Genomic DNA, 27,593 nt, shown 5'->3' with positions numbered 1-27,593 from the left:
CAGCCAATGTAACAAATATCAGACAATAACATCTGCTGGCTGTTTGGTGGTTTCTGTGAGATGAATTGGTGGTCCCAGTCCAGTTCCTAGGGAGTGGATGCCTGAAAGTCACGCTGTTACTTCTGGCACTTAATGGAGACTCTCCTCTAGCTTGCATGGGCAATTTTAGATCTGAAAATCTCTAGTTCAAGATCCAGCAGAGCTGGATTGTGATGACTGTGCCCCCAAAACTCACGCAAAACAGGTGAGGGCCCACCAGAAGTGTCAACCCCCAGGAGATTGCAATCATGAGCAATTCTCCAACTTCACCCAGGGCCGACGAGGGGGGGGGAAAGCCAGTACAAATTACCGGGCCCGGCAGTCCGGAAGGGGGCCCAGGGCCTGGCTTCTCCCCACTCTCGTCGGCCCTGTTCAGCCGGTGCGGTCTGGAAGGGGGCCCGGGGCCTGGCTTCCCCCGCCCCCTCGTCGGCCCTGTTTAGCCAGTCTGCTCTTGCTGGGGGGCCCGAAAATTTTTTTTCACTGGGGCCCAAACCCGCTCTCGGTGGCCCTGACTTCACCTTGCACAGCATTTCAAGAGATCACCTCTCTCAGGCCCATACTTGTGTCTGCCCCCATTACAGCCTGGGTTTTTAAACTGGCTGTCAGAGGCTGTGCATCTTCCCTGCTTAGTACCCGGGATAAATATTTGACTTTATGCACCAAGTCACATCTCCCTTAAAACAGAGGAGATCGGAAAAAAAGCAGCAACACAAAACAAATCCAAAAACCCCAACAAACCAAATCAATTAACAGTCAAACTGGTTCCAGGAGTATTTGTTCAAAAGCCATAAGTAATGTACTTCCCTTGACTTTAGCGATCAATGCCGCTTACCCATATGCACTCTAATTAATAAACCTTTGTTCCCTCGGCCCTGATCCATACTGGCTTTTCAGACTCACTCATCCTGTGGTGCAGCCTCATACTGTACATTTCACGTTCCATTCCCCAGCCATCTGGGCCGGAACAACCTGCACATTTTATAGCCCCCTCACTGAGATCAGAGCGGGGGTGGGGCAGGGCCACTTTCTGCTTTTCTTTGGAATATGGATCTGGCCTTTCCTGGGCAGGAAGCAGGCGGGAATACTGCAGAGGCAGCGAGTTTGGTTCCTGGAAGCAGAGGCCTCCTGGTCAGTTCCAGAGTGAGGGGGAGCACATCATATGACTCTCCAGGGACCCTCTGGCTAAATTCCAAAAGACACTGCTGATCCCTCACCAAGGGACTTCCATCTACTTTTCAGCCATGGGGAGGAGGCAGGGGGGCTTTGAGTGTGTAGTTTGGAGTTGTGAGGAGAAATGCTTTCCATTTATTTCCTGGGAAGTGACTTCTGAACCCGTTCAGTAGCCTCTGGTTGTAGCCCTCTTTCTAGCCGCCACCTCTGGAATGTTCTCATGGGAATGGATGTCATCTCTTTGGCCACCGCATAGGTACAGGCCTGGCAGCAGCAGAGCGAGCTCTCCCTGGGTGCTGCCCTGCTATGTCTCTCACCCGTGCACCTGAGGGGACTCCTGTAAGGGTAGGAGAAGGGAGTTCAGTCTTCGCAGCCCATTCAACCCTTGCCGAGACCGACCAATGTTCCAGTCGTGCCATTCGTTTCTGTGACACGGCCACAAGGAAACGGGCTGGGAATCCCCAGCTTTCTGCATGACAGGCCACTGACACGTCAGATATTACTGGGTTTGGCCAATATTGATCTAGGCTGGGTGAGAACCCACTGACTGTCACTGAACAAACAATGGGAACATGTAGTCCTGGACGTGTTCCCCGAGTCTGACACGTGGCTTGAGCCAACCATGTTTGTCCCAGCTTCTGCTGTTTTCCCCACATGTTTCACGAGACCAGGGTTTGCAGACATGAATATTTGGAGAGGAGTTTTAATTCACGAAAAGATGGTTAGTTGTTTACAAACGGGCATATTCCTATGCAAATGAGTGTTATGCTTGAATGATTGTGTTTGAGAATGAAGTGCTCTTCCAGTTATCCTGCATATACACTCAGTTGCAGTGTGGGAAAGGAAAATGCTCTGCACCCTTTTTCCCGCAGAGATTCCAGGTTCTAATGTCGTTTATTTCTTTATAAAGAGTACATGTCATCCAATCAGAGAAAAGAAACTTGTGATGTAGGTGACCAATCACATTGAACAAATGCTAAAAATCAAATCAAGGCTCACCAACTGCAAAGCCCATTAGCCAAAGTATTTGCTGAACAATTCTGAACAAGTAATAAAATCGTCAAAATTGTGATAAAGTCATGAACAATTTGCAAACAGAAGAGAGGCCAACCCCAAAGAAGTTGTTCACAGCTTAAAGCTGTGAGCTAGAGATGAAACGCTCTTTATCTTTTTCCCAGTCCCTTGAGCAAACCAGGGCCCGTTCCTCGGATCTCTGGACAAAGAATTAACAGCAGTAGCATGGCCTGAGGACCAAGGGAGATTTATTCCAAGCCAGCTTAATCCCTATTCTGCAATGCTGGGATATTTAACCTTCAGCAGAAGGAATGACCTTTTTCTATTGGATAGTAGATAATAATTAATGTTAGAAAGTCCCAAATTGATCAGACAAATAGAGGGCAACGAGGAGGCAAATTTCCAGATTTATAGAGTGTCTTAAACCACTTCCAACACCCTTGGCTGAGTAAGCAGTGTCCAGATAACAGCATTTAACAAGTGCAATTGCAGGTGCTGAATGGACAATTTAAAAGCAAATCACAAAATCCAACAGCAGCTTCCAAATCACTAAATCAAAAGTGTCTGAATGGATTATTGTGCAATGCACTCTTATGTGGCATTTAAAATGTCATCATTTTCCCTCCTCCCTTCCAGCTGCATTAAGCTCTCTCCTCCCTCCCCCACTCTTCGTAATTACATCTGGGCTGATAACTTGTGTCCTACTTCTTTCTGCGTGGATGAGATAGTATATCTAAAAAACAAGGGTTTACAATGGGGATGATGACAAGGTCCGAATACCACCAGCAGCACAGCTGGGTGACACTGTAATAATTCATGTGATGGGGATGCGTGGTGGCTTGTATAGGTGAGACAAGAGGAGAACCCTGTTTTGTCCACAGCTCTCTCCATTTGTCTGTCTCTCTTACTTACCATGTCTCCGGCTGCAGCAGGATAAATTAGTCTTTAGTGTAAATCTGTCTGTAGCGAACAGTCAATGAGTTTTCCTAAGTGCATTTTTTCGTGTATTTTTAATAAAGGTCACTATGTTTACTGGCAAAGGGAATCAATACTGGTTCATAATTTATGAAGGATCCTACTGGTCTGTAATGACCTGGCGTCTGAGTACATAGCACATGAAAAGTACCTTATACAGCCTCTCTCATTAGTTCAGGGTTTGGGCCTGACTTCAGCCTCCATTCAGGCTGGTCCAAAAGCCCCTTGGTCCCACCCCCATGTAACGGGCACAAGTAAGACAAGGGATGTTGTACTTTAGGGGGACGATGTTTAACCTCAGTAATTCAGGCCTGAAACTCTCCCTAACAGTGAGAGAACACATTGCCTAATAACTCCAACAGTGGGACAATTGCAGTTCATGGGCTGACCTCTCCGAGTCTGGCAGCAGTACGTCATTGCCTGAGTCTTTCACTCCTTCTTGGGTAGTAGGACTATACGGAATGGCATGCAATCTCCAACACCCATCCATCAGCTTGAGCAAAGAGGGAGGGAGCTCTGAGCCCGACTTCACATTCTGGCAGGTGAAATGGATGGGGAAGCACCTCACAGCATCATTTACCTTCCAGGAGCAGAACAAGATGGCAACTTAGCATCCAGTTTTAGCCTTTCCCCAGCTGCTTAGGGCCCAATAAAATCGTATATGCTAGAAACAAAAGTGACCTAGCTCGTCCCATTCAGACCATCCACCTTGTGCTATGCAGAATTACTTCCTAGTGTACATTTTCTGCTATTTTCATCAAGTGAGGAAGTTTCCTGCACTTCCCTTGGGAGTCTATTCCGCAGCCCAAGAAATCTCTCACTATCAGGAAATTTTCCCTATAACTTCATCCCATTCCTCCTATTCACATTGCCATGTAGCACAGCAAGCAACCTCTCTCCCTCCTTGCTATTAGCATGTTTCATTTGCAGACCATTACCTCCTCTCTCCCGACCCCTTACTCGTCACCTAGCCAAGCTCTATGGATTCCACTCTTTTACTCTTCCCTCACACCCATTCCTTCCAGCCTCCTCTGCATTCTTGGTTGAGCTGCTTGGAACTCATTTCAGTTTGTTAATATCAGATAGGTAAGATGGAGCCCAGAGAAGCGAGAGAGGGGAACTATCACCTCCCTGATGCCTTCCTGCATGCACCCCAGTGTCACATCGGCCCGTTTTGCAGCATAGCATATCTATTTCAAGCTCAGGTCTGATTTGCTGGCTACTCTCACTTCTAAGCCTCTTAAAGCTTTTCTGCTTCACCCTCCCACTGGATTGTTTTCTGGACTCAGGGCTCTTTTACCTGACTCAAACAGGCAATAAGTCTGTTCTCACCCTTATACTGAAGCTGATATCTAGCAAATTTCACTCACTTAGACTTTTCCCTCTGCGGGTTTGAGTCTGAAAGAGCCTTAGATTTGGAGCCCAGATCTGGTTTGCTATATGTAGTATTAGTGATAGTTTGTATTCAGGACTATGAACTCCCTAGAACCTTCAAAACAAGAATGCTCCTGTCCTCCCCAACAGTAGGAACACTCACTACACCACCCCTTAAGGCTGTTGTCCAGTAACAAACCCCTAAGAATCTGGGCTCTCTAATAGTCACAGGGTCCTTACCTTGTAGGGGCCAACCCACACGGCACACGTGGCTTTCTCTAACTGCTGCACCCTCCCCTGGAACAGACACTAATTTACTTTCAACCTTCCCAATAACTGAGCAGGAAATTCATTAAAGCCATGATTGTAGACAGCCTATGCAGGTCTGAGCTGCACAGGTATATCCTAGGTGAGCTTCACTTCCCCATTCAGATGCTGAGCTTTCTGCCCTGGCGGCTGGAGAGCTACCATTAATTTGGCAATTTGTAGCTCATCACATCTTTCCCTCTATTGAACATTTTTAAATGGCTCTAACAATTACTTTAATACTTTGTTCAGCTTGTTTTAAATTGTGCCTATGTTCCATATGCCCCGTTAGTAAGCATGTATACACAAGCAAATGCTAGCACTACAGCAGCTGGTTTGATAAAACCATAACCAAGCTACTACCCCCAGAGACAGCATTCTGTTTCCTCTCTGCTTTCCATTGCTCTCCATTTCCTCCAAGCTGCTTTTATAGCCTAAGGGGAGCTGCTTCTTTGGCACGCCCCCTCTCTTCACCAATTACAACTTTCACTGGCGTGAGCTCAGTAAAGCTTCCCACCACCACAATCAGGGACTTCAGCAAGTGTAAACTCTCACCAGGTGCAAACCAAGAAGAATAAGTAGGGAAAGAGAGGGCTGCAAGCAAAAGGACCAAGGGAGGGAGAGAGAGGTGGGATTGGAAAAAAACCCAAGGACACAAGCAAGACCGCTGAAACCACAACATTTCTGACAAAGGCACAACAAACCGGATATTTAAAGATATTACAGTGCCTAAGGATGCAGATAGGCACCTAGTGGGATTTTCAAAAGCATGTAGGTAGGAATACCTTTTAAATGCTGGCTCTATTGTCCCGGAGAGTGAAAAGGAGTCCCACTACAAGGATGCCCCAGAAACTACAGATGGAGAAGACCAGTGAGCTCCCATTTAGTCCACCTGCAGCCAGTGCCGGACCTTCCAGTACAATCTGCAATTCAGTTGTTTATGGCTCATGGTTTCCTCCCCTTCTCTTGGGGGCCATTCCCCAGCCCGACACATGTCAGCACTGAAACATTTCCCAATCGCCAGCCTAAATCTTCCTTTGCTTAATTTAATTGCACTACTTCGTGGATCACAAACAATTCCTCATCTTCCTTTGTGCTTACCCCTCACGGACCCACAATGGGCCAAACTTCTTCCTGGTGTAACTCCACTGGGTTACAGCCGGTAATGTGGTGGTTTTGGCTCACTGTGTATCTATCCTTTTGGCACGTAGGAAGTTTCTGGCTATTTGTTGACAAGCCTTGACACCTGTCCTGCCAATAGTCTTGCCCACCTGAACTGCTCCTTTCTATCCTCCAGGGCTCAATGAAAGTCTTTAGAACTTTACAGTGCCCAGGCTATATTTATGCCTAATGTAATTCCATTGTAGTTGATGATGTCCCACCAACGATCAAAATGGTACCACTTCTCTCTCTCTTTTGCATATTCAGTGCCACATATATTTCCTAGATCCTTTCACATCTGCTACACAAGCATAGTTAATTGTGATATTAACTCTTTACTAGCTAGCACTGGCCTCTAATGCTCATTCTGGCTCCTCCAGTCCATCCAATTAGTGTTGTGTTGCATTACTGACATCTATGCCGCTTTCCTTGACCCATCCCCTCTCTCTGCAGCTGCATGACCTTAGAACAAATTTTCCTTTAACCAATAATCTCCATGTTGACTGACCTGCCCAGCCACAGGAGACACCAGACTATATCCAGGGAGTCAGCCAGCTGGTTTGGAGATGGTACTGTGGGTGCACTCAAAATATGCACAAACCAGGGCTGCACCTAACTTGCCTACAATGGAGACAATCACTGCAGCTGCTTCCATCTTTAATATGGTACATGCCATGGAGACTACAGGTTCCAGCATGTGATGCTCCATCTTGAGCCAAGCAGAGACAAGAGATTACTCTGATCACGATGGAACATTGCATGCTAGGACCCATTGTCTGCACCAGCTGCTCCTTGATGTTGCAGGTGCAAGTGGGCACAAGCTGCACTGTAGAACTCCAGAGGGCCACAATTTGCCCACTATTGTAATTTTCTGCACCCCCTTCTCCCCCCGCACTATAATGCAGGGGCCATAGGGACTATGGCAATTGTGTTCTCCCTTGTTTCAGTCACAGTCCTGTCAGCCTGGAATTTGCTCCCTTTGTTTTATCCTCTGTGGAAAGTGGCTATGATGTCTGCCTGAAAAATAATGTGTGTGTGTATATGAGAGAGAGAGAGAGAGAGAGAGAGAGAGAGGGAGGGAGAGCCTAATGCTTTAATAGATTTGATTTCAGAGCAAGCTAGACGGCTGCAGTTCCCGTTGTGCAGTTATGTTAACCTGGTTTTACATTATAGGCGGAGATGGAAAGTGCGGTTATTTTTAGATTGGTAATACCACACACACAAAGGCATAAACCTTGCAGTAAACAACTGGGCCTGAGAGGGGCTAGGGCAGACTTTGAAGGGAATATTTGATCCTGTGGTTTTGATGATCAAACTGGCCATTAAAAGTGAAGCTGTGGGAGCTGATGGAAGCACTAGGGTCAAGCCACATAACCTCCTTCTGGAGTCGATTGTTTGGCAGCTAATTAAAGCTACCAATGCACTCTTGCTTCTTTCTTCATCGACATTTTTCTGTTGCTGTAAATTGATTAAACATAATGCAACATGGATGGTTGCTGAACCCACATTACGTTTGTGCTTGTTAGGGTTGAGTGATAACAGAGAGGTTTGAATGGTCTCTGAGCTGTATGGAGACACCAAGACATGGTGTGGGTATTCAGACACCAAGCCAGGCTATGGGTTATGAAGGTGTATAGTGATAGTAAAGTGAAATAATAACAATACTTGGCACTTTTCATCAATAGATTTCAAAGCACTTTTCAAAGGAAGGTAAGTATCATGATTTCCTTTTTGTGGTTGGGGAAACTGAGGCACGGAGCGGCAAAGAGATTTGGCCCTAGGTTACTCAGTAGGTTAATTGCACATCCAGCAATAGACTCAGGTCTCTTGAATCTCAGTCCAATACCTTATCCATTAATTACACTGTAAAGTACAGGCATTGGGTGACACCAAGGCCTGAAGCTAACTGACTATTGGGCTATGTGGATGTGCCATGTGATATCTGTGACAAGTTCTGCATTTGTAGGGTATGTTTAACTTTCAGAGAAGGTGAGAATATACAGTAGGGACAACCTGATGGCTTGTTCCATTGGTGGAAGTCACTGTGTGCAGTAAACAGGCATTTCTGAACTGGAGTCAACCTTTGGTTCATCTAGTAAAGGATCCTGCTTGTCTCTTCCTAGAATTCAACTCTGCCAATGCATCCTCAACACTGATCTGCAGCACTCCTGCTATTCTGGTCTTGACCATGTCCCACAGCTCTGCCAATGCATCTCAATCCTGATTCACAACACTCTTTGCTATTCCAGTCCTAGAAATTCTCTTGGGCAGCCACTGAGTGTGGGGTGGATTTGTGATCCAGACAAATGGGGATCCCAGGATTTGAACCCAACTTTGCAGAGGTGACAGGCTGGTGTGCCCCATGACATCTCTCAACCCCCAATCATTCCATGTTTGTAGAGGATTATTTAGGCACTACTAAGTTGCCCTCAGCTCTTGAAAAATCCTCCCTGCTGTTTCTTCCCCATCTGCTCCTGTCCCCATGCTCTTCATTTGGTGCAGGGACCAACATCTGTACATGCAAGAGACCCATTGTGGTGGTGTCAAACACTGGGGTCAGCGTTATCCAGACACATGGCAGAAAGAACACGGGGCTTCTGAAGAAGCACGCCACTGGCAGTGTCCCCTCTTGCAGCAGAATCCATTAAGGAATTCTCTTTGATTTTTCCCAGATCCTACGGAGCCACTGATAACTAGAGCAAATCAACATCTCACTCCAGTGCAGAGCCACCTCCCATCTGAACAGACTGTGGCTTCTGGACTAAAGTTTAATGTACTCGCCCCTAGAACCAGGAGGTAAATGCTTATCTGTGAGCATTAGTGCAAATGTTCTTGGATTAGAGCATCCCCTTGGTATTTAGCCATAAGGCGTTAGGGGATTAATATCAGGATCCCCAGTTCTGATAATTCTGGAGCTGGCTCAAATAATCACTCACTTACTAACAAAGGTAAAAGTTGTGTTTTTCCCATCCAGCTGGCAGTGAAGATGGTTTTGTTGTCAGCTAATTGGCCTCCTGTTGCTCCTGGAAATGTTCAAAGCGTCAGTATTAAAAAGCAAAAATGGCACCAAAGTGGCAGTTTGATTTCCCCCCCAGTTGCAATCGGATGCTGAAGACGCCTGTCAGACATGCATCAGCATGCAGAGTTATCCAGGAATGCGGTGCTACTCAGTGACTCCTGACTCTCTGGATGGAATGGCCTGCTGTGGCTGGCAGGTCTGAGAGTGTTACAGTAATTGGGATTTTGTAGCCTCTTTCCCATCTCTCTCAAAGTACTTTACAAAGGTGGGCTAGAGTAGTTAGTTGAACAGATGAGGAAACTGAAGCACAGTGAGAGCAAGGGCTTTGACTCAGTCCAGGTCACCTGCAGTATCAGTTGCGGAGCTGAGAGGAAAACCCAGGAGTCCTGATTCCCAGCCCCAAACCTTAGTCCCCTAGACTGCAGCTGCCCCTTATATATATTATCTATAGTGTAAATACAGCCCACTAACCAGCACTCCAGAGCCGCTCCCTCAGTGTGATGGGAGGTGCAGGGGTTAAGAGTGAAGAGTCTTGTACTATTTAGTCCTATGCATTTTTTTTAAAATAAATGAGTTTTGTGCTGAGAGTGCAGATAATCAAGCCCGGGTATTCCCTGCCTGAGAGCAGGTGAGGGCCCCTCATTGCTGAGGTTTCAGGTGAGGTCAGAGAAAACACTTGCAGGATGAGTGCAGACAGAAATCTTGCTCCATTCAGCAGGCCAGATAAGATAGGGCTGGTGAAGTCCCCCTGGGTTATCAGCCATGAGTGAACCATAATGACCTCCAGGTCAGCTATTTCCTGGCTGGAGGAGTTGAGCCTTGAACATTAACCCAGCTGTTCACTCACAGGCACAAAATGCCTGACCCCCAGAGACCATTATTGCTATTTTAAACCTAGCAGAATGTTTAATTTCCCTGATATGTCAGTGTCCCCTGTTCCCCTGTTCCCAGGGCTCTCTGCCTGTTGCTGTCACTTATGTCATTATTTCTTTGCAAACTAAGGCCTAGTCTACACTGGGGTGGGGATCGATCTAAGTTACGCAACTTCAGCTACAGTCGACGTACTTAGACCTACTCACCGCGGTGTCTTCACTGCGGTGAGTCAACTGCTGCTGCTGCCACTGCTCCCCCGTCGACTCTCGCTGGAGTACAGGAGTTGACGGGAGAGCGCTCGGGGGTCGATTTATGGCGTCTAAAATAAAAATCGACCCCCGCTGGATTGATCGCTGCCCGCTGATCCGGTGAGTAGTATAGACATACCCTTAGTCTTTATTGGGCTGTTCATGACAGTGACAAGGCAGGAATTTGTGCTCATAAGAGTAAAACATATGATGTCAAACCAGAGAGACCCAGTAAAAGGGTTGACGTGACGCAGTCAGTGCTCAGGAAAGGCTAGTGGGAGCTGCTGCAGATCAAAGAGGAGGTGCGCTGAGAGAGCTGTGGGATGGCATAAGCGTGAACTAGCAGAAGGCATTTCAGATCAGGACTGGGTGCCTGGGCAGAGCTGAGTAGCGGCCCAGGATTAGAATAGCAGGGAGTGCCAGAGATCAGGACTGAGGGGCATTTGCATAGCTGTGTAAACGTTGTGAGCCAAAGGTTGAAATGAAAAAGATATGACTGAACGGTGGAAATGAATGTTTGTAAAAGCTGCGTTTGAAAGTTAATTAATTGCATGAAGTCACTCAGATTAGAGGTACTAGGGTAAAACATCCTGTTAATGTTATGGAAGGCACCTGAGCCCAGGATACTAGATCCACTGGCTGAGAATGCCTTTCCCCCAACCACGGTATTGGAGGGACTTTCATGGCTGGAATTGTTAATGTCCTGGAAAAAGTCCAATCAGTGACCTTTACCCGCACTTTGCAATGACTAAAATCCACCCCGATCCTAAAAGAGGCTCAATGAGGAGTACGGCTGGGAGAATAACTTTCAGCCAATAATATATACAATCAATTTCTTTTTGGCAAAATTGTCAATATGATTTTCTTGGATTTTACTCTTCAAAATGATTTGCTGAATATTATTAATGAAAAATACTTGGTCTTTCTTGGGCCAGTTACTATGAATGTCTGAAATGCAACATTCAGTGTATGTTGTTCAGTTCTAATTGGACACACAGATCACATAGCACTGTTTGGATGATCCCTGATTGGATGAATGACTTAGATCCAAGTTTCTGGGGCAAATACTCATGTTTATACAGTCAGAATTCTCTTTTTGTGAATACTCAGCAATATTTGCTTAAAATTTGTTGTTTCTCTGAACATTCATGCCAACGCACCTGTTTGGTGGGAAATTCAAGAAAGTAAATACAAAAGGAGTGTTAACCGAAGAGAACCAAAATCACTTTTTATTCAAGCAAATATTTGTGGGAAAATTGGCAAGATATTTACTCTGCTGTAGTGAGGCCAATTTGGGAGAGGAAGGATGGTTCAATAGTTGGGATGGTCCCCTGGGACTCCAACAACTGGAGTCAATTCTGTGCTCTGCCAGGAACTTACCATGTGACTTTGGGCAAGTCACTTAGCAACTCTCTCTGTGTCTCAATTCTCCCTCTGTAAGACGGAAATATGCTTCCCTACATTCTGAGAATAGGCACATTAAAGATTACTATAGTATCTGAGCACTACAGAAAGGGGAAGTACTTTAGACAAACAGAGTTCTGGGGAGGCATCCAATAAAGGGCTGTTTGATTTTTTTTACTTTTAATATGGAGTCTTAGGCCCCGATTTTCAGAAGGGCGTCAACTCAGCTTCCTGTTAGGCACATACTTGAGCACAATTGTATTTACGCTTATCCCTGCCTGCAAAATTGTGCTCCCAACTATCTGCAGGTGCAAACAGGCTGCTGCTTCTGAAAATTAGGCTCTTGCCGACAGCTTCTCAAAAATTGCTTAGGGCCAGATTTTCAGAAATGCTCAACAGCCTCAAATGGGGCTTGACTTTCCAAAAAAGCTCAGCTCAGCTCCCATTCACTCCTACTGAGACACTTATGGCCAGATTTTCAGAAGAACTCAGTACCCAATGTCCACTCAGCATGTTGTGCCCTTTTGAAAAATCTCACCTCAGTTGTGGCTGCTGAACACTTCTGAAAATTCTGGCTTTTGTGGATTAATATTGAAGGCTCTGACACATAAGAGCATAAGAATGGCCATACCAGATCAGACCAAAGGTCATCAACCCTTGAGGAATTCCACCAAGATTTCAACAATTTCCACCCCACCATCAACCTCAGCCTGGACCAGTCCACACAAGAGGTCCACTTCTTAGACACACAGTGCTAATAAGCGATGGTCACATAAACACCACCCTATACCGGAAACCTACTGACTGCAATACTTACCTACATGCCAGCTTTCATCCAGACCATATCACACAATCCAAATTGTCTACAGCCAAGCTCTAAGATACAACCACATTTGCTCCGATCCCTCAGACAGAGACAAACACCTACAGGATCTCTATCAAGCGTTCTTAAAACTATAATACCCACCTGGTGAAGTGAAGAAACAGATTGACAGAGCCAGAAGGGTACCCAGAAGTCACTTACTAGAAGACAAGCCCAACAAAGAAAGTAACAGAATGCCACTAGCCATCACCTACAGACCCCAGCTAAAACCTCTCCAGTGCATCATCAAGGATTTACAACCTATCCTGAAGGACAATCCCTCACTCTCACAGATCTTGGGAGACAGACCAGTCCTCGCTTACAGACAGCCTCCCAACCTTAAGCAAATACTCACCAGCAACTGCACACCACCCAACAAAAACACTAACCCAGGAACCTATCCTTGCAACAAAGCCCAATGCCAGCTCTGTCCACATATCTATTCAAGTGACACCATCATAGGACCTAACCACATCAGCCACACCATCAGGGGCTCATTCACCTGCACATCTACCAATGTGATCTATGCCATCATGTGCCAGCAATGCCCCTCTGCCATGTACATTGGCCAAACTGGACAGTCTCTATGCAAAACAATAAATGGACACAAATCTGACATCAGGAATCATAACATTCAAAAACCAGTAGGAGAACACTTCAGTCTCTCTGGTCACTCAATAACAGACTTGAAGGTGTCAGTTTTGCAACAAAAAAACTTCAAAAACAGACTCCAAAGAGAGACTGCTGAACTCGAATTAATATGCAAATTAGACACAATTAACTTAGGCCTAAACAGAGACTGGGAATGGTTGGATCATTACACTAATTGAATTTTCCCCCCCCATGTTAAGTTCTCCTCACACCTTCTATGGGTCATCTCGATTATCACTTCAAAGTTTTTTCTTCTGCTGCTACTTATAGCTCATCTCAATTGATTGGCCTCTTACAATTGGTATGCTTACTTCCACCTTTTCATGTTCTCTGTATGTATAAATATCTTCTGTCTGTGTGTTCCACTCTATGCATCTGAAGAAGTGAGCTGTAGCCCACGAAAGCTCATGCTGAAAGAAATTTGTTAGTCTCTAAGGTGCCACAAGTACTCCTGTTCTTTTTGCGGATACAGACTAACATGGCTGCTACTTTGAAACCATTTCAGACAGTTGACAAGAAGGTGTCAGTAACAGTACAGGGAAATTAATATTGGGGAAATTAGGTTTAGGTTTTGTAATGACCCAATCACTCCCAGTCTTTATTAAGGCCTAATCTAATGGTGTCCAGTTTGCAAATTAATTCCAGTTCTGCAGTTTCACATTGGAGTCTGTTTTTGACTTTTTTTGTTGAAGAATTGCCACTTTTAGGTCTGTTATTGAGTGATCAGAGAGACTGAAGTGTTCTCCAACTGGTTTTGGAACGTTATGATTCCTGATGTCAGATTTATGTCCATTTATTCTTCTGCATAGAGACTGTCTGATTTGGCCAATGTACATGGCAGAAGGGTATTGCTGGCACATATCACATTGGTAGATGTGCAGGTGAATGAGCCCCTGATGGTATGGCTGATGTGGTTATGTCCTATGATGGTGTCCCTTGAATAGATATGTGAACAAAGTTGGCACTGGGGTTTGTTGCAGGGTTTGGTTCCTGGGTTGGTGTTTTTGTTGGGTGGTGTGCAGTTGCTGGTGAGTATTTGCTTCAGGTTGGGGAGCTGTCTGTAAGGCGAATTGGCCTGTCTCCCAAGGTCTGTGAGAGTGAGGGATCATCTTTCAGGATAGGTTGTAAATCCTTGATGATGCACTGGAGATGTTTTAGTTGGGGTTTGTAGGTGATGGCTAGTGGCATTCTGTTACATTCTTTGTTGGGCTTGTCTTCTAGTAAGTGACTTCTGGGTACCCTTCTGGCTCTGTCAATCTGTTTCTTCACTTCACCAGGTGGGTATTGTAGTTTTAAGAACGCTTGATAGAGATCCTGTAGGTGTTTGTCTCTGTCTGAGGGATCGGAGCAAATGTGGTTGTATCTTAGAGCTTGGCTGTAGACAATTTGGATTGTGTGATATGGTCTGGATGAAAGCTGGAGGCATGTAGGTAAGCATAGCAGTCAGTAGGTTTCCGGTATAGGGTGGTGTTTATGTGACCATCGCTTATTAGCACTGTGCGTCTAAGAAGTGGACCTCTTGTGTGGACTGGTCCAGGCTGAGGTTGATGGTGGGGTGGAAATTGTTGAAATCTTGGTGGAATTCCTCAAGGGCCTCCTTCCCATGGGTCCAGATGATGAAGATGTCATCAATGTAGCGCAAGTAGAGTAGGGGTGTAAGGGGACGAGAGCTGAGGAAGCGCTGTTCTAAGTGAGCCATAAAAATGTTGGCATACTGTGGGGCCATGCGGGTACCCATAGCACTCCCGCTGGCTTGAAGGTATAAATTGTCCCCAAATCTGAAATAGTTGTGGGTGAGGACAAAGTCACAAAGTTCAGGCACCAGGTTAGCAGTGATGGTATCAGGGATGCCATTCCTGATGGCTTGGAGTCCATCTTTGTGTGGAATGTTCGTGTAGAGAGCTTCTACATCCATGGTGGCTTGGATGGTGTTTTTTGGAAGATTACCAAAGGATTGTAGTTTCCTCAGGAAGTCAGTGGTGTCTAAGATAGCTGGGAGTGCTGGTAGCGTAGGGCCCGAGGAGAGAGTCTACATAGCCAGATAATCCTGTCAGGGTGCCAATGCCTGAGATGATACGCAAAAGAATAAATGGACACAAATCTGACATCAGGAATCATAACATTCAAAAATCAATAGGAGAGCACTTCAGTCTCTCTGGCCACTCAATAACAGACCTAAAAGTGGCAATTCTTCAACCAAAAAACTTCAAAAACAGACTCCAATGTGAAACTGCAGAACTGGAATTAATTTGCAAACTGGACATCATCAGATTAGGCCTGAATAAAGACTGGGAGTGGTTGGGTCATTACAAAACCTAAACCTAATTTCCCCCTATGGTTACTCACACCTTCTTGTCAACTGTCTGAAATGGGCCACTCTCATTACCACTTCAAAAGTTATTTTTCCTCCCTTGGTATCCTGCTGTTAAATGAATTGTCTCATTAGACTGACCTCATACTTGATAAGGCAACACCCATCCTTTCATGTATTTATACCTGCTCCTGTATTTTCCACTCCGTGCATCTGATGAAGTGGGTTCTAGCCCACAAATCTTATGCCCAAATAAATTTGTTAGTCTCTAAGATGCCACAAGGACTCCACGTTGTTTTTGCTGATACAGACTAACACGGCTACCACTCTGAAATCTGTGATTTTGTTACCCAGTCACCAGTTTTGTGAGAATCCTTTGTAACACTTCGCAGTCTGCTTCAGACTTAACTATCTTGAGTATTTCTGTATCATCTGCAAATTTTGCTACCTCACCTCACGCAATGGAATCCTTTACCTGTCCATTTCTGCCCCCTAGAAGGCTTGTAATAGGAAGCATGATAGAAGCTATGGGTTCGATCAAGTCCTTCAATTTGCTTCAGTGGGCTTTGGAACAGGGCTTTACAGAGCATTAGACACTGGACTGGGGAGACAAGCTAGAAGAAAAACCTAGGCAGGAAATTATAGAAAGCAGAAAACTAATGGTAAAATATCAAGCCCAGACTGGTGTTGAACCTGTCTGCAAGGGGAACATGTATATACAGATCTGGTTAATTCTGTGCAAATTAATTCTTACACTAGTATCTGGGAGACACTACTGTGGACTTGGTTTAGGAAGGACAACCCTGCCAAGAATTGAAATTTGGTTCAGTTTCCCAAGGGCTGAAGATTTTTCATCATAAAACACCCATCCAGGCATTCAGTCTGGGAGGTATTTCTCAACCGAGAACCACCAGAAGCCATTTGGTTCCAGTTATCCTCATGACAGTAATCCCCTTTAATCCTTCTTTGCAGGGCCGGCTCCAGGCACCAGCCCACCAAGCATGTGCTTGGGGTGGCGCCTGGAGGGGGGCGGCGCGGTGGGGCGCTCAGGCCCGAGAGCGGGGCCGCGACTGGGCTCGCCGCCCTGCTCCCAGCGCTCTGGCCGCCGGGGAGAGCGGAGCGCCCCGGCCGGGCTCGCCGCCCTGCTCCCGGTACTCTGGCCGCCGGGGAAAGCGGAGCCACAGCGGGCTCGCCGCCCTCCCCCCGGCGCTTTGGCCCGGTCGGGGATTGTGGGCCTGCGGCCGGGCTCGGCGCCCTCCCCTGCCGCGCACGGGGGGGCGGCGGGTGGCTTTTTTGCCTAGGGCGGCAAAAAAGCCAGAGCCGGCCCTGCTTCTTTGTACCTTGCTCCTGTCTGCTTCTCTCCAGGTTGTCCTATTCTCATTTGGAGTATAAAAAAGCAACCATTAAAAATTGTTCTTCATTAAAATTTATTCTCCTCTCCTTCTCCTGCCTCTCCTTCTTGCTTGTCATGGCTCTGTCCAATTGCTCTCAGTGTGAATAGTCCATGTACACACCTCCTGATCTCTTCCTTTTATCTCTTTCATTCTCCTGCTGAAACTAAAAGTTCCTTACTAGGAATCTGCCCAGAGCACTCAGACTCAGAACCCTTTGACTAAGGGCCTGGGATTTTAACTGCTAAAGGAAGGACTCCTAGGCTGAAATCACATGGGTGCCAGTAGCAGCCTTTCCGGTGATTGGTCATCTCCATCCCACCATTTTTTAGTTAAGTGCTGCAGAATTCTCAAGTGGACTCTAATCTAGGCCTACCAAGCCAAGTCCTGGTTCTGGTTTAATGCAGAAAACCTGTGCCCTCTGCTTTGCTATGGATTCTGGCAATTCTCTGATTATTTAATAATAATGATAATGATTAATAACAAATACATTAGAGCCTTACTAATTTGCACTACCGTCTGGGAGACCCATTGTGAGTTACTGAATTCTATGGATTAGCAAGCAACAGAGCCAACACAATTTTAAACAGCAAAGGTAATTCATCACCAAATGCCCTTTGTTCATTCATTTTGACAGCTGTAGGTTGCTTTCAATTAGTGATGCTATTTCAGTAAATGTCCTTGCAAATGTACTGTAGTACATTTTGTAAAGGAATGGAGGTCCTGGTAATACAACCCCCCCGGACAGCAGTGAGAAATGCTCTGAGGTCTTTGCAGAAGAGTGGGGAGAGAGCCATTTTTCGGTGTGAATTATAAAGTGTGTGGATTAGTGAGGTGCTACTGTGATAGCTTACATTTTAATAGCGCCTTTTGTCCCACAGCACAGAATCTAGCTATACACACAGGGACTGCCTCATTGTCCTCTGGAATACAGCCACCTCAGAGGTGGAAAGAAGCAGATGTATAGCAGTGCACATCAACATCACATACTAGTTTAAGACAGGCAGAATATAGTTTCGGAAGTGGAGAAGAAGAATGTATCCAGTTGGAGCTACAGAGGGAATTCAGGAGAGCAGAATGTATGTATAGGAGTAACCCACATTGAAATCAGACCTGTGTGTTTGCAGCTATCTCCCCTACTCTTGTGAATACGCAAGGGTGCAGAGAATCATCTTATGGTGGCTCTACTCTTTCTTCTGAGGAGGACCTGGAGGGTTTTTATGGGCAATTCCTCATTCACCCCAAGAAGGGTCTGGCAATAAAACATCCTCTTCAACATGTGTGAAGCCTCTGGTAGAGGCTCTGAGGTGCTTGTAAGCTAAAGTGCCATCACTAAATTGACAATGCTCTGCCCTACATTCCTGCTCCCCGATTCTGCGGTGGCTTTGCTTAGCAACACCCTCCCAAGGTTCTGGTGGACTTATAGGAGTATTACTCCCCTGTCAGGTGCACACAATACTGGGCCATTGAAAAAGAGGCTCTTTCAAAGTGCTGAATACAATGGCGAGCATGATTGCGGAAAGTAAGGCCATATTTAAGCACCTCCTGTAAATGAGTAGCCTGATTTTCAGAGGTTTTGAGCACCTGCAGTTCCCATTGACTTCTTTGCCTCATCACCTCTGAAATCCAGGCCACTTATTTGCAATTTTTTTGCCAGTATGTATCACTTGATTAAGCAACACGCAAGTGGGGGGAATAATACAAGTCTATGAAGTGGTTTAAACACCATGAATGAAAGACTGATCATTTAGAATAGAACTAGGAGGAATGGAATGATATTAAAAATAGAAAATATTTTCTCTTCTCCCTAGGTTTGATAGTGTACCCATCGTGGTCATGTCTGACAGAGGCTGATAAACTTCCTGATAGACTGGGAAAGTGAAACATATTAAGGCCATGCAATAGTCATCCAAGGGAAGAATTGGGAGCCTCCTTGCTTGGCTTTTAAATCTAGACTAGATAATGCACCAGAAATTGTACTGTTGGAAATGATCCTTCCATATTTAATTTCTATGGTAACTAGTTGGCGTAAGATCAATCCAGACAAGATGGCGGTGATGCTGATGGGCAATGGAAAGCCTCTTGAGAAACTGATGGAGGTTATCAATGACCACAAGGGCTCAGGCCCTCGGTTTTATGTCTTATTAAAAAGAGGGCACTTCTGTTAGACAGCATCCTAAGCACCATGCTGGGGGAATGAGGTCAGTACTGGCAGAGAGAAAGAAAGCCATCTACCAATTCACCAGTGGTACTTCCTGCAGAATGTAGAAAGAGTGCCCCCTATTGATTCACCCACAACACATCCTGCAAATGAACACCTGTTCATAAGGAAGAACATACCTCACTGAATCACCAGTAGCACCTCCTGAAGAACCCCAGTTTGTGTCTCCCATTTAAGTACCACGCTATGTAGTATATGAGCTAGCTCAAGATCACAGTTATCCATTAGCCTTCCAATCTGGGTCTATATGCTGAGTGCATGACACTTGTAAACCAGAGAGCCCCATAATAAGCTTGAGAGCACTGTGAATCGAAGCTGGTATTTGTCTTTGGTGACCTCTGAAATATTAAGCACCTCTTGTGAGCTCATCTTCTTTATCAGGCATGCTCCTCCCAGCCCCCTACAATCCTTGCATCCCAAGAACCACACACGGATTTTCCAGGACCCCCTTTTATCTGATATGTTCCACTCCCGCCCCCTCCTCCCGAGTGAGAGATATTTTGTAAACACAACTGCATTAACAAGCCAGCTGCCCCCATGAATATTTCATGTTTAACATGCCCTCATTTCCCTGCGTTTAATGGATGCTCTCCCCATTATGCCTCTGCTTGTTTGAGTCGGATACCTTTTCAGTAGAACATAAAAGCAGCTCCCCTGTGAGGTAGAGAGGAAACCACTTAGTCCTGCAATTCAATAGCCCCAGACAGAGATGGGGTTCAAGCAGCCCAGCATAGCATGCTCGGCAGACTGGATTTCCTTTGAGAGCTCTTCTTTCTCTCTGTCCATTTATTTTATTATTATTACTACTGTTATGCTGACAATGATTATTATTATGACTATTAGTATGTTGCACTGAATTTTGCAGGTATGCGCGTTTAAAAAGTTGCCATGTTTCCCCACCAGTTCTCAAATGGGAACACACTGATACCGAGCGGTACCGTTAGCAGAACCTACTGGGTAACGGTGACTGACCCTGGGCCAAGCGGAGAGAAGGGAAGGGAGTGGGTACTGAGGCATTTGTATCCTTTTTCGTTCAGGCAGCCAGCCTCTAGTGATCAGAGGGAGGGTGGGTCCAGACTCTGATCCTGTGGGGCGCTGAGTGCCCACAACTGGTACTGAAGTTGGGCTCCAAGCGCTTAAGTTCTGAGCGCTGTCATCTTACAGGGCACAAGCAGCGTCGCTGGTAATTAAAACGTGCTGAGACTCTGCATGGCACACAGTCTGTGTTGTCTTAGATTGGCCTTTGCAGAAAGGCTCTCCCAATACTAAATCCAGTGATCTAAAATGTACAGGGAACCCAGTGATTCTTTTGTGGGGAGGAAAAAGGGGGGCTGGAAAAATAACACTAGAAAGCAAGCGAACAATGGGAATTTTGCTAGCTAGCCAGAGGTGGTTTGCCATCCGGTGCCATGAAAGAGTAAAGAATGACCACAAGGAGAAAAAGCCAGCCTGCAGCCTCTTGGACCGGGTACATCTTCCTCCTGGCTAATGTGGCAGAACCTGCTGTGAAGAGATCACAGAATATGAGGGACTCAGTTCTTCTGCCACAGACTATTAACAACTCCTCTGTGGGTGCAAATCAGACCCCAGAGAGCTACCTCCAGAACCCCCTTTTCCCCTAGTTCCAGATCCACAGGCTCACCAGTCACCTCCTCCCCTTACATCCATAAGAAATAACATTCTCTTTAATTCTTTAACCTCTGGTGGAGAGGGGAAAGGATTTCCCTTCACCTGGCTGGGGGAGCACGAGACTGTATGAAGGAGGCCACGATCTCTCTACCCCTGCCGCTTTGCCCTGCTACTCTTGTAAGGTATCTACGCGTTCTTTATTGTAAGCGTCTTCATTACAGTTGTGCCTCTCAGCCAGAGAGTTTCGAGTTACCTGCTCTTTCCGGGCCTGACACTTTTCCCATGGAGGGATGCTGCATTAGCTGGGAATGCAGCTTCTAAGCCTTGCCCTGCCCTGCAAGTCCCAACAACAGCAACAAACAGGAGACAAACTAATCATCAGCAAGAGGCATGGTTGGCCGGACTGGATATGTGTCACGGAGTATTGGGGAACTCAGGGCCCTGCACCCCCGGCTTCCTACGATTCACCATGACTCTCAGCCAGCCAGTAAAGCAGAAGGTTTATTTGGATGACAGGAACACAGTCCAAGACAGGTCTTGCAGGCACAGACAACAGGGCCCCCCTCAGTTAGGTCCAGCTTGGGGTCCCAGGGCATCCCAGCCCCCCCCTTTGGGGGGTCAGAGCCATCTCTGCCTCCCAGCCATCTCTCCAGCCTCCTTCCAGCCTGCTTCCAGCCTGCTTCCAGCACTCTGCCTTCAGCGACCCCTCCCACAGCCTTTGTTCAGTTTCCCGGGCCCCGGAGTCATCTGACCTCCAACCCCCTCCTGGGTTCTCATGTTACAAGCTCAGGTATGTTCCCTTGGGCCGGCTCCCATCCCCCGATGCAGACCATCCTAGTCACACTCCCCTGTCAGCATTCACACACCCCAGCAAGAACAGTCCCAGTTCGTCACATCATGACATTAGCATGGCCGCTAATGAGCTTCAGTGTAACCCCAGGCTCTGCAAGATGATAAGAGAAGATACATTAGCTGTAATAAAGGCCAGGATGCTAGAAGAAATGATTTAATGTGACAAGAAACCTCCACGCGTAGAGATCTAAAACTTTAAACATATATTGCATGTCCTGTGAATGTAAGGCAGTGGAATAAGCCCTGGCTGCATTCCAACTGGAGCAAGTACACGCTGCCTCCTAACCTTCCACCTGGAGTTTCAGTTGGATAGGCCATTCTTTCTCATTTCCTGTCCTAAACTGCCTCTGTCTCCCTCCCCAGAGGCAGCTGCATTTCAATGACCCCTTTTTGTCTTCATGCAATAGAACCCGCCTATTCTATTAACTGGTACAGTTCTGTTGCTTGGGGGAGGGGCAACAATATTAACAGCCTACACGGAGTATAAGGCTCCTGTGCTCTGCAGAGCTGTACTGCCTGGGGGCTTCTTCTGCATAGCCGCTGAGGTTGGGCTAGAGGGTGAGTGCTGGGGCAGGGGTAGTGGGTCTGTGACTTAATTAGACGCACCTGCCATTCCTGTGCCAGCACAACCCTTCCACACCGCCCAAGAAAGGTAGTGCAGACACAAGGATGGAGAAGTAGCTACAGTGTATCTACAAAGCCTTGGGCAGTCTAGGGAAATCCCCCAACTGTCACAGAGCTTCCCTGCACCAGGACTGCACACCACAGAGTGGAGTCACTTCCTCCAGAGAACTTCCCCATAAGGAAACCTTCACTGTGAGTACAGTAAGTAGGTCCCACTGCAGCTAAGCATCCATCTGTCTATCCAGAGCAGTGCCGAGGGAGGGCATAGCGTCTTGCTGGCTCAAGTTAGTCAGAACTCCTGGATTCTAATCCGAGCTCAGCCACAGACCTGCTCTGTGAGCTTTGGCAAGTCACTTAGGCCAAAACGGTCAAATCTAGATACCCAGAGTTAGGCTCCTAAACTCATATTTAGGCACGTAAATACGGAGTCTAATTTTCAGAGGTGCTGCCCTGTGCCTCAGTTGCTCCATGTATTATGTGAAAAGGGAAGGTCGATATCTTACTTACAGGGTCGTGAGGCTTAATTAGTTAATTAAATATTTTGAGACCCTCAGATCAAAGTTACTAAAGTGTGCACAGTATTACTAAAGGCAACGATGTTTGTAAAGCTCACGATCCTCCATAATGACCAGAGTTACCTCGGGTGTGTGAGGTACTCCTGCCCACTTGGTTTTCCTTGATGGGATGAGCCCATCAATGTCACAGTCCTGTCAGAAAACAACTCTCGGAGTGCCAGCAGGAAGTGTGATGCAGCGGTACCGTGGCATGGAGCAAGGCAGCAATTCGTTCTTTAGTTTTGATACAATTATAAATTACATGGAGTAGAAATGAAAACAGATTCCTGGCCAACAGCATGTTCCTGCCAAGACACCATCAAGGGACTGTGATTGGAATTAGATTTCTTTTCATGAAGGTGTGTTGACAGAACCCAATTGTGTTAGTATGCGATGGGAGGAGCCCCGGCCAAAACGCTAGTCTGGGATGGATCCAGTGTCGGGATTTCACTATGGGTCTGCCAGAGCTCAGCCATGGTATTCCAGGCAGCAGCATTTAGTAGTACCATGAAGGGAGGTTGTGCCAAATCACTCAGGTCCAATACCACATGTACTGGCCGTGACTGACTGCCCCAGGGGAGGACAGTTAGCAAGTGACATCAATACAAGTGTCACACAGGGAAAGGATTCTCCCAGTACAGGACTGAATGAATTTCATACCACCTCCTTGAATCCCCCCGGCAGTTCCAGTTAGATTTGGGGCTCCATTTGCATCCTAAAATATTGTGCTGCTGTGTCCTGTTAAATAGCCAGAGCTGGCTGCCTTTCAGTGCTGGGTGAAGTGATTCTTTCTATATATACAGTGCATGGGAGCCTGTGATGGGGTGTTCACCCCACACTACCCTGGAAAGGGTTAATGAGGCTGAGAAGGGGCCAGTTAACCTGAGAGGCCACACCTGAGGGGAATTAGGTTTGCTAAGCAACCCTTGATTGATGATGCAGCCCAGCTGAGAAGGAAGAGGTCAGGCTTGCATAAAGGCAGATAGTTGGCAGCCAAAAAGAGCTGCAGAGAGGAGGCCTGCAGTAGAGAGGGAAAGGAGGAAACCCAGGCGGAAAGGAGAAGCCCTATCATTCAGGCCCTAAAGGAAGGGTTTATTCAGAAGGAGGTGGAGTGGAAGCCTGAGAAAGGCAGAATAAGAAAACGCTTGGGGAAACGGCAGCAAGATTTGGGATGGAGCAGACCTTGGCCACTGATGAGAGGGTCTCTCAACTAGAACTCAGAGGAGTGAGCAGGCCTAGGTTCCCCTACTGGCCACTGGGAAAGTGACACAGGACTTGGAAGCAGATCAGAAGACTTCCTGAGACTGAAGATAGACAGTTTGATACCCCAGAAGGGGAAAACAATAGCAATTGAGTCTGGAGAGAGAGAGACCAAAAGGTGAGCAACTGAAGGAGGGTGTGTCAGACTGATTGAGAGTTAATCCACAGATGAGCCCTATGGGTGAGTAGTGGACCTTGTGACAGAGCCCCAGTTTTAGTTCTCTTTGAAGGCAATGTTTCAGTGGTGCCAGATCAGGCCTATAGTTTGGTAAATGCTTTGGTAAGCATGGTGTGAGAGCTCTAGGAATAATCCAGCCTGGTATTTTTGCCTAGTCTGCCCCATTAGAGACCATATTATTGGACATGAAGAGGACTCAGCAGGAGGAGTGGAAGAGTATCTGGATCCTGATTCTGCTCCCACTGAAATTAATGGTCAAAGTCCTATTGCCTTCAGAGGACGCAGGATGAAGCCCTTCGTGCACTTTCCAAGACAAGTAGGTCTGACCATTCTGGGATGTGCGGGGCAAAGGGATTATCCTTCTGTGCTGCACTTTTTCTAGCTCATCTCCTTAGAGATGATCAAAGCTTACTTGATGTGAGACATGCTGAAGCTCTTCCCCCCACCACCACCTTTTTTTTTGACTTCCAGTTGTAAGCACTGAGTTAAGCCTGAGGAGGGAGCTCGGGATTTGGCCTTTTATTTGAAAGGAAAGGATGGAAGGCTCAGGGTTTGGGGGTGGAGCCATTCGCTGGCATGGGGCCAGATACAATGGCAGCCTTGAGGTGATGACCAGGAGCACGTCCCAGCTGGCAGCAGTGTCATGCCTAGAAGGAATGAATTGGGGCTTTTGGTTCCTAATGGATAAAAGTCCATTCAGAGAACCCAGCCAGCATTTTCCCCTTGTTGGCAGTCTCAGTAGGGAAGCCACACACTGAATGGGTCATGGAAACTGAAGTCCTCTCTAACACCTAGAAGGTTTCTCTTTAGATCAAGGGTCAAGGCAAACGGGTGGGGCAGGGTGATATACCCATTCTGTGGGTAATTTGAAGACTTCAGTCTCCAGGACCTGTTGATCCAGTACTAAACTTTTATCAGTATTGTCATAATCTCCTGCTATGACTATGCTACAACACTGAAGGGAGCATTCCTGTAGTGGTCCTAAAGGGATGGACTGGATTTGTATTTCATATGATCCTACAGTTCGCATCCATCTGCAGTGCAGGAGTTAACCATGGAAATCAGGAATCACTCCTGTGATATCACCAGTGCATCCATTGCTAGGAATTGAGCAGAGTGCCCGGCCCTTAAAAAGCTGTTTGCCTGCAACAGAACTGATGTAGTTTTGTTGTTTTTTAAGTAGCTCGCCATGGAGAGGGATCTCTTAGAAAGCAGCTTCTTTCTTATTATGACTGTGGCAGCAGCTTGGAGAGTGAGATTCCCTTTCAGATTGCTATAATTGGCTTGCCCCTCTCGATGTCCCCATGCAGGATCCCTGCTATGGGGAATGATCCACAACCACATCCACTGGTGGCAGATCAAGCCTTTGGGTTGTATATAGAAACCAAACAACTTATCCCAGGGGCTTTGGGGAGAGGAAGGGGGCACCCCTTTTCCACTCCCCAACCATTCGCCAATTGGGTTAATCTGTCAAATGGTGAACTCTGACTCCCCCCTACCACCAGCTCTCCTCCTCCCCACCCCATTCCATGCAGCTCCTCTTCCTTTTGCATGCAGGATTCTAATCTAATTTTCTCAATGCAAATCCTGACGTGGAAAAACCTTGAAATCAAATCTACAGAAGTCTCCTTTCACAGTTCAGAGATTTGATTAAATTGCAAGCTTTGTTAATATTTGGTGTGACGGGGGTAGGAGGGGGAGGGAAGGGAGAAGGTGGAGAGGAAAGCAGGGGGAGCGTCTGGAGATGTCGGAGGGGCGGCCAGGGCCTTTTCAAATAATCTGTTTACCCCTGCAGCTAAGGAGCCCATTAGCAAGCGTTCTCATTTCTAATTTCCCATCGTGCCGTGTCCCGCAGACCTCACTATGTTTATTTGGAGAAGCAGAACAAAATTGTTTGTATAATTAGATCTGCTACAAGGGCTGCCCTTGAATGGTCCTCGGCAGGAAGCTTCATATTGCAAAAGGCCCCCACCATCAAGGACCCTGAGCTCCATCCTCCTTCACAGAGAGAGCCATTCGGGGCAGCCAAAAACAACACACTCCAACTTGGATGGGCTACAGGGCCTAGATGGGGCCCATATGTTCTCCCTCCCTCCCCACTGATTTTACAGAACTGCATTGTTCCAGAGGCTGCCCAAAGCAAGAGATGCAAACTGGAGATAGGATTTTTCCTGAGAGATAAAGCAAAGGGACTGATTTGACTGCCAGTTCCTATTAGCTTTCCAAGATGCGCTGTATATTTCAGCAATATACATTCCCTCCCATCAAGGTGAATGTCACCATCACATAAACTGGGAATGGAGGGGAGGGGAGAGGAAGCAGATGTGTCTGAAGGCAGGATCTTACTGAATCACAGTGGGTCTCTAGGACTGGAACCTTGTAAAGATCACGTTTGGAAGGAGATGCATGCTAAAGCCACTGAGAATCACCATCTAAATCCTCACGCATCACTGTGAAAATGACCTGTTGGAAATGTGGCTGCACACCTTGTACATGCTCTGAGCTGCGAACTGCACCTGTAAACACCTGTAAATGGAAAGAAGTCACTCTCTTTGCTAGAGGGAGCTGCCATTTTGTGTCCCCATGCAGCCTGTGACAGGAGAAACACACACTGTGCCCTCTCTGGTAGAGACTAGACATGTTCTTTTTTTATTTTGTTGTTCAATCAATATAAAATAAAAGTAGTTCTTGGTGACTGTACGTGGCTGCTTTTTGTAAGAGGAAGAATTCAATAACAACCAGCAGTGTGATTTCACACACAGCATATGCCTCATGCAGTATTGTCACCTGCTTTTGAGATGACTCTAGCCTGAAACGAAGAAGGTGTTCCATTTAAAGTTTACACTGATGTGGAGAAAATGTTCTCAGTTCCTATGCAATAAATGTTTAGTTCAGCCTTGGAAAAATAGCCAAGAAAATTTACAAGCCCTGGCCACAAAATATATTTGTCTGACAATTACAGTTAATGCTATTTGTTCACCAATGAAAACAATTATTCACCTCTGATAATGAGTATTGTTATTATCTGTTCTGCAGTAGCACTAGTTATGGACCAGGATCCCAGGTATAATTCTGCAAGGAAGGCTGCTTTAGCTTGTCATTTCATTAGTTATGTTTCTTATGTCACATTTCAGTGCTTTATAATAAATTTTACACAGGGCTTGAGGGTTTCTTGTGCCTATGCCATTCACAGTTTGTCTAGGATGCAATCGCTCCACTCTTCTAATTCACATCAAAACTATGAAAGATGCAACCTAAAATCAAACAGAGACGCTTGATGACATCAAAACAAGTTTATCCAATGTGGGTGAAATTCACTCCTGTGCAGAGGCCCAGCAGAAGACTATGCACCACTTAGGGCTTGTTATAAAACAGCCATTCTGGGTCAGATGAAAGGTCCATCTAGCCCAGTATCCTGTATTCCAACAGTAGCCAATGCCAGGTGCCCCAGAGGGAATGAACAGAACAGGTAATCAT

At 46.4% G+C, this 27,593-nt stretch overlaps 1 long non-coding RNA gene across 1 annotated transcript; it reads left to right on the top strand.

Annotated features, from left to right (window-relative positions):
* The first annotated feature begins 23,671 nt into the window (after positions 1–23,671).
* Positions 23,672–27,014, top strand: LOC135973593 (uncharacterized). Its single transcript, XR_010590498.1, has 3 exons — positions 23,672–24,056; positions 24,272–24,432; positions 25,912–27,014. It is a non-coding gene; the product is annotated as an uncharacterized LOC135973593 (long non-coding RNA).
* The last annotated feature ends 579 nt before the right edge of the window (positions 27,015–27,593 follow it).

The sequence above is a fragment of the Chrysemys picta genome, chromosome 9, assembly GCF_011386835.1.
Source record: "Chrysemys picta bellii isolate R12L10 chromosome 9, ASM1138683v2, whole genome shotgun sequence".
NCBI lineage: Eukaryota > Metazoa > Chordata > Testudines > Emydidae > Chrysemys > Chrysemys picta.
The sequence above is the reverse complement of the archived record's forward strand: the minus strand, read 5'-3'. Positions and strand labels throughout refer to the sequence as shown.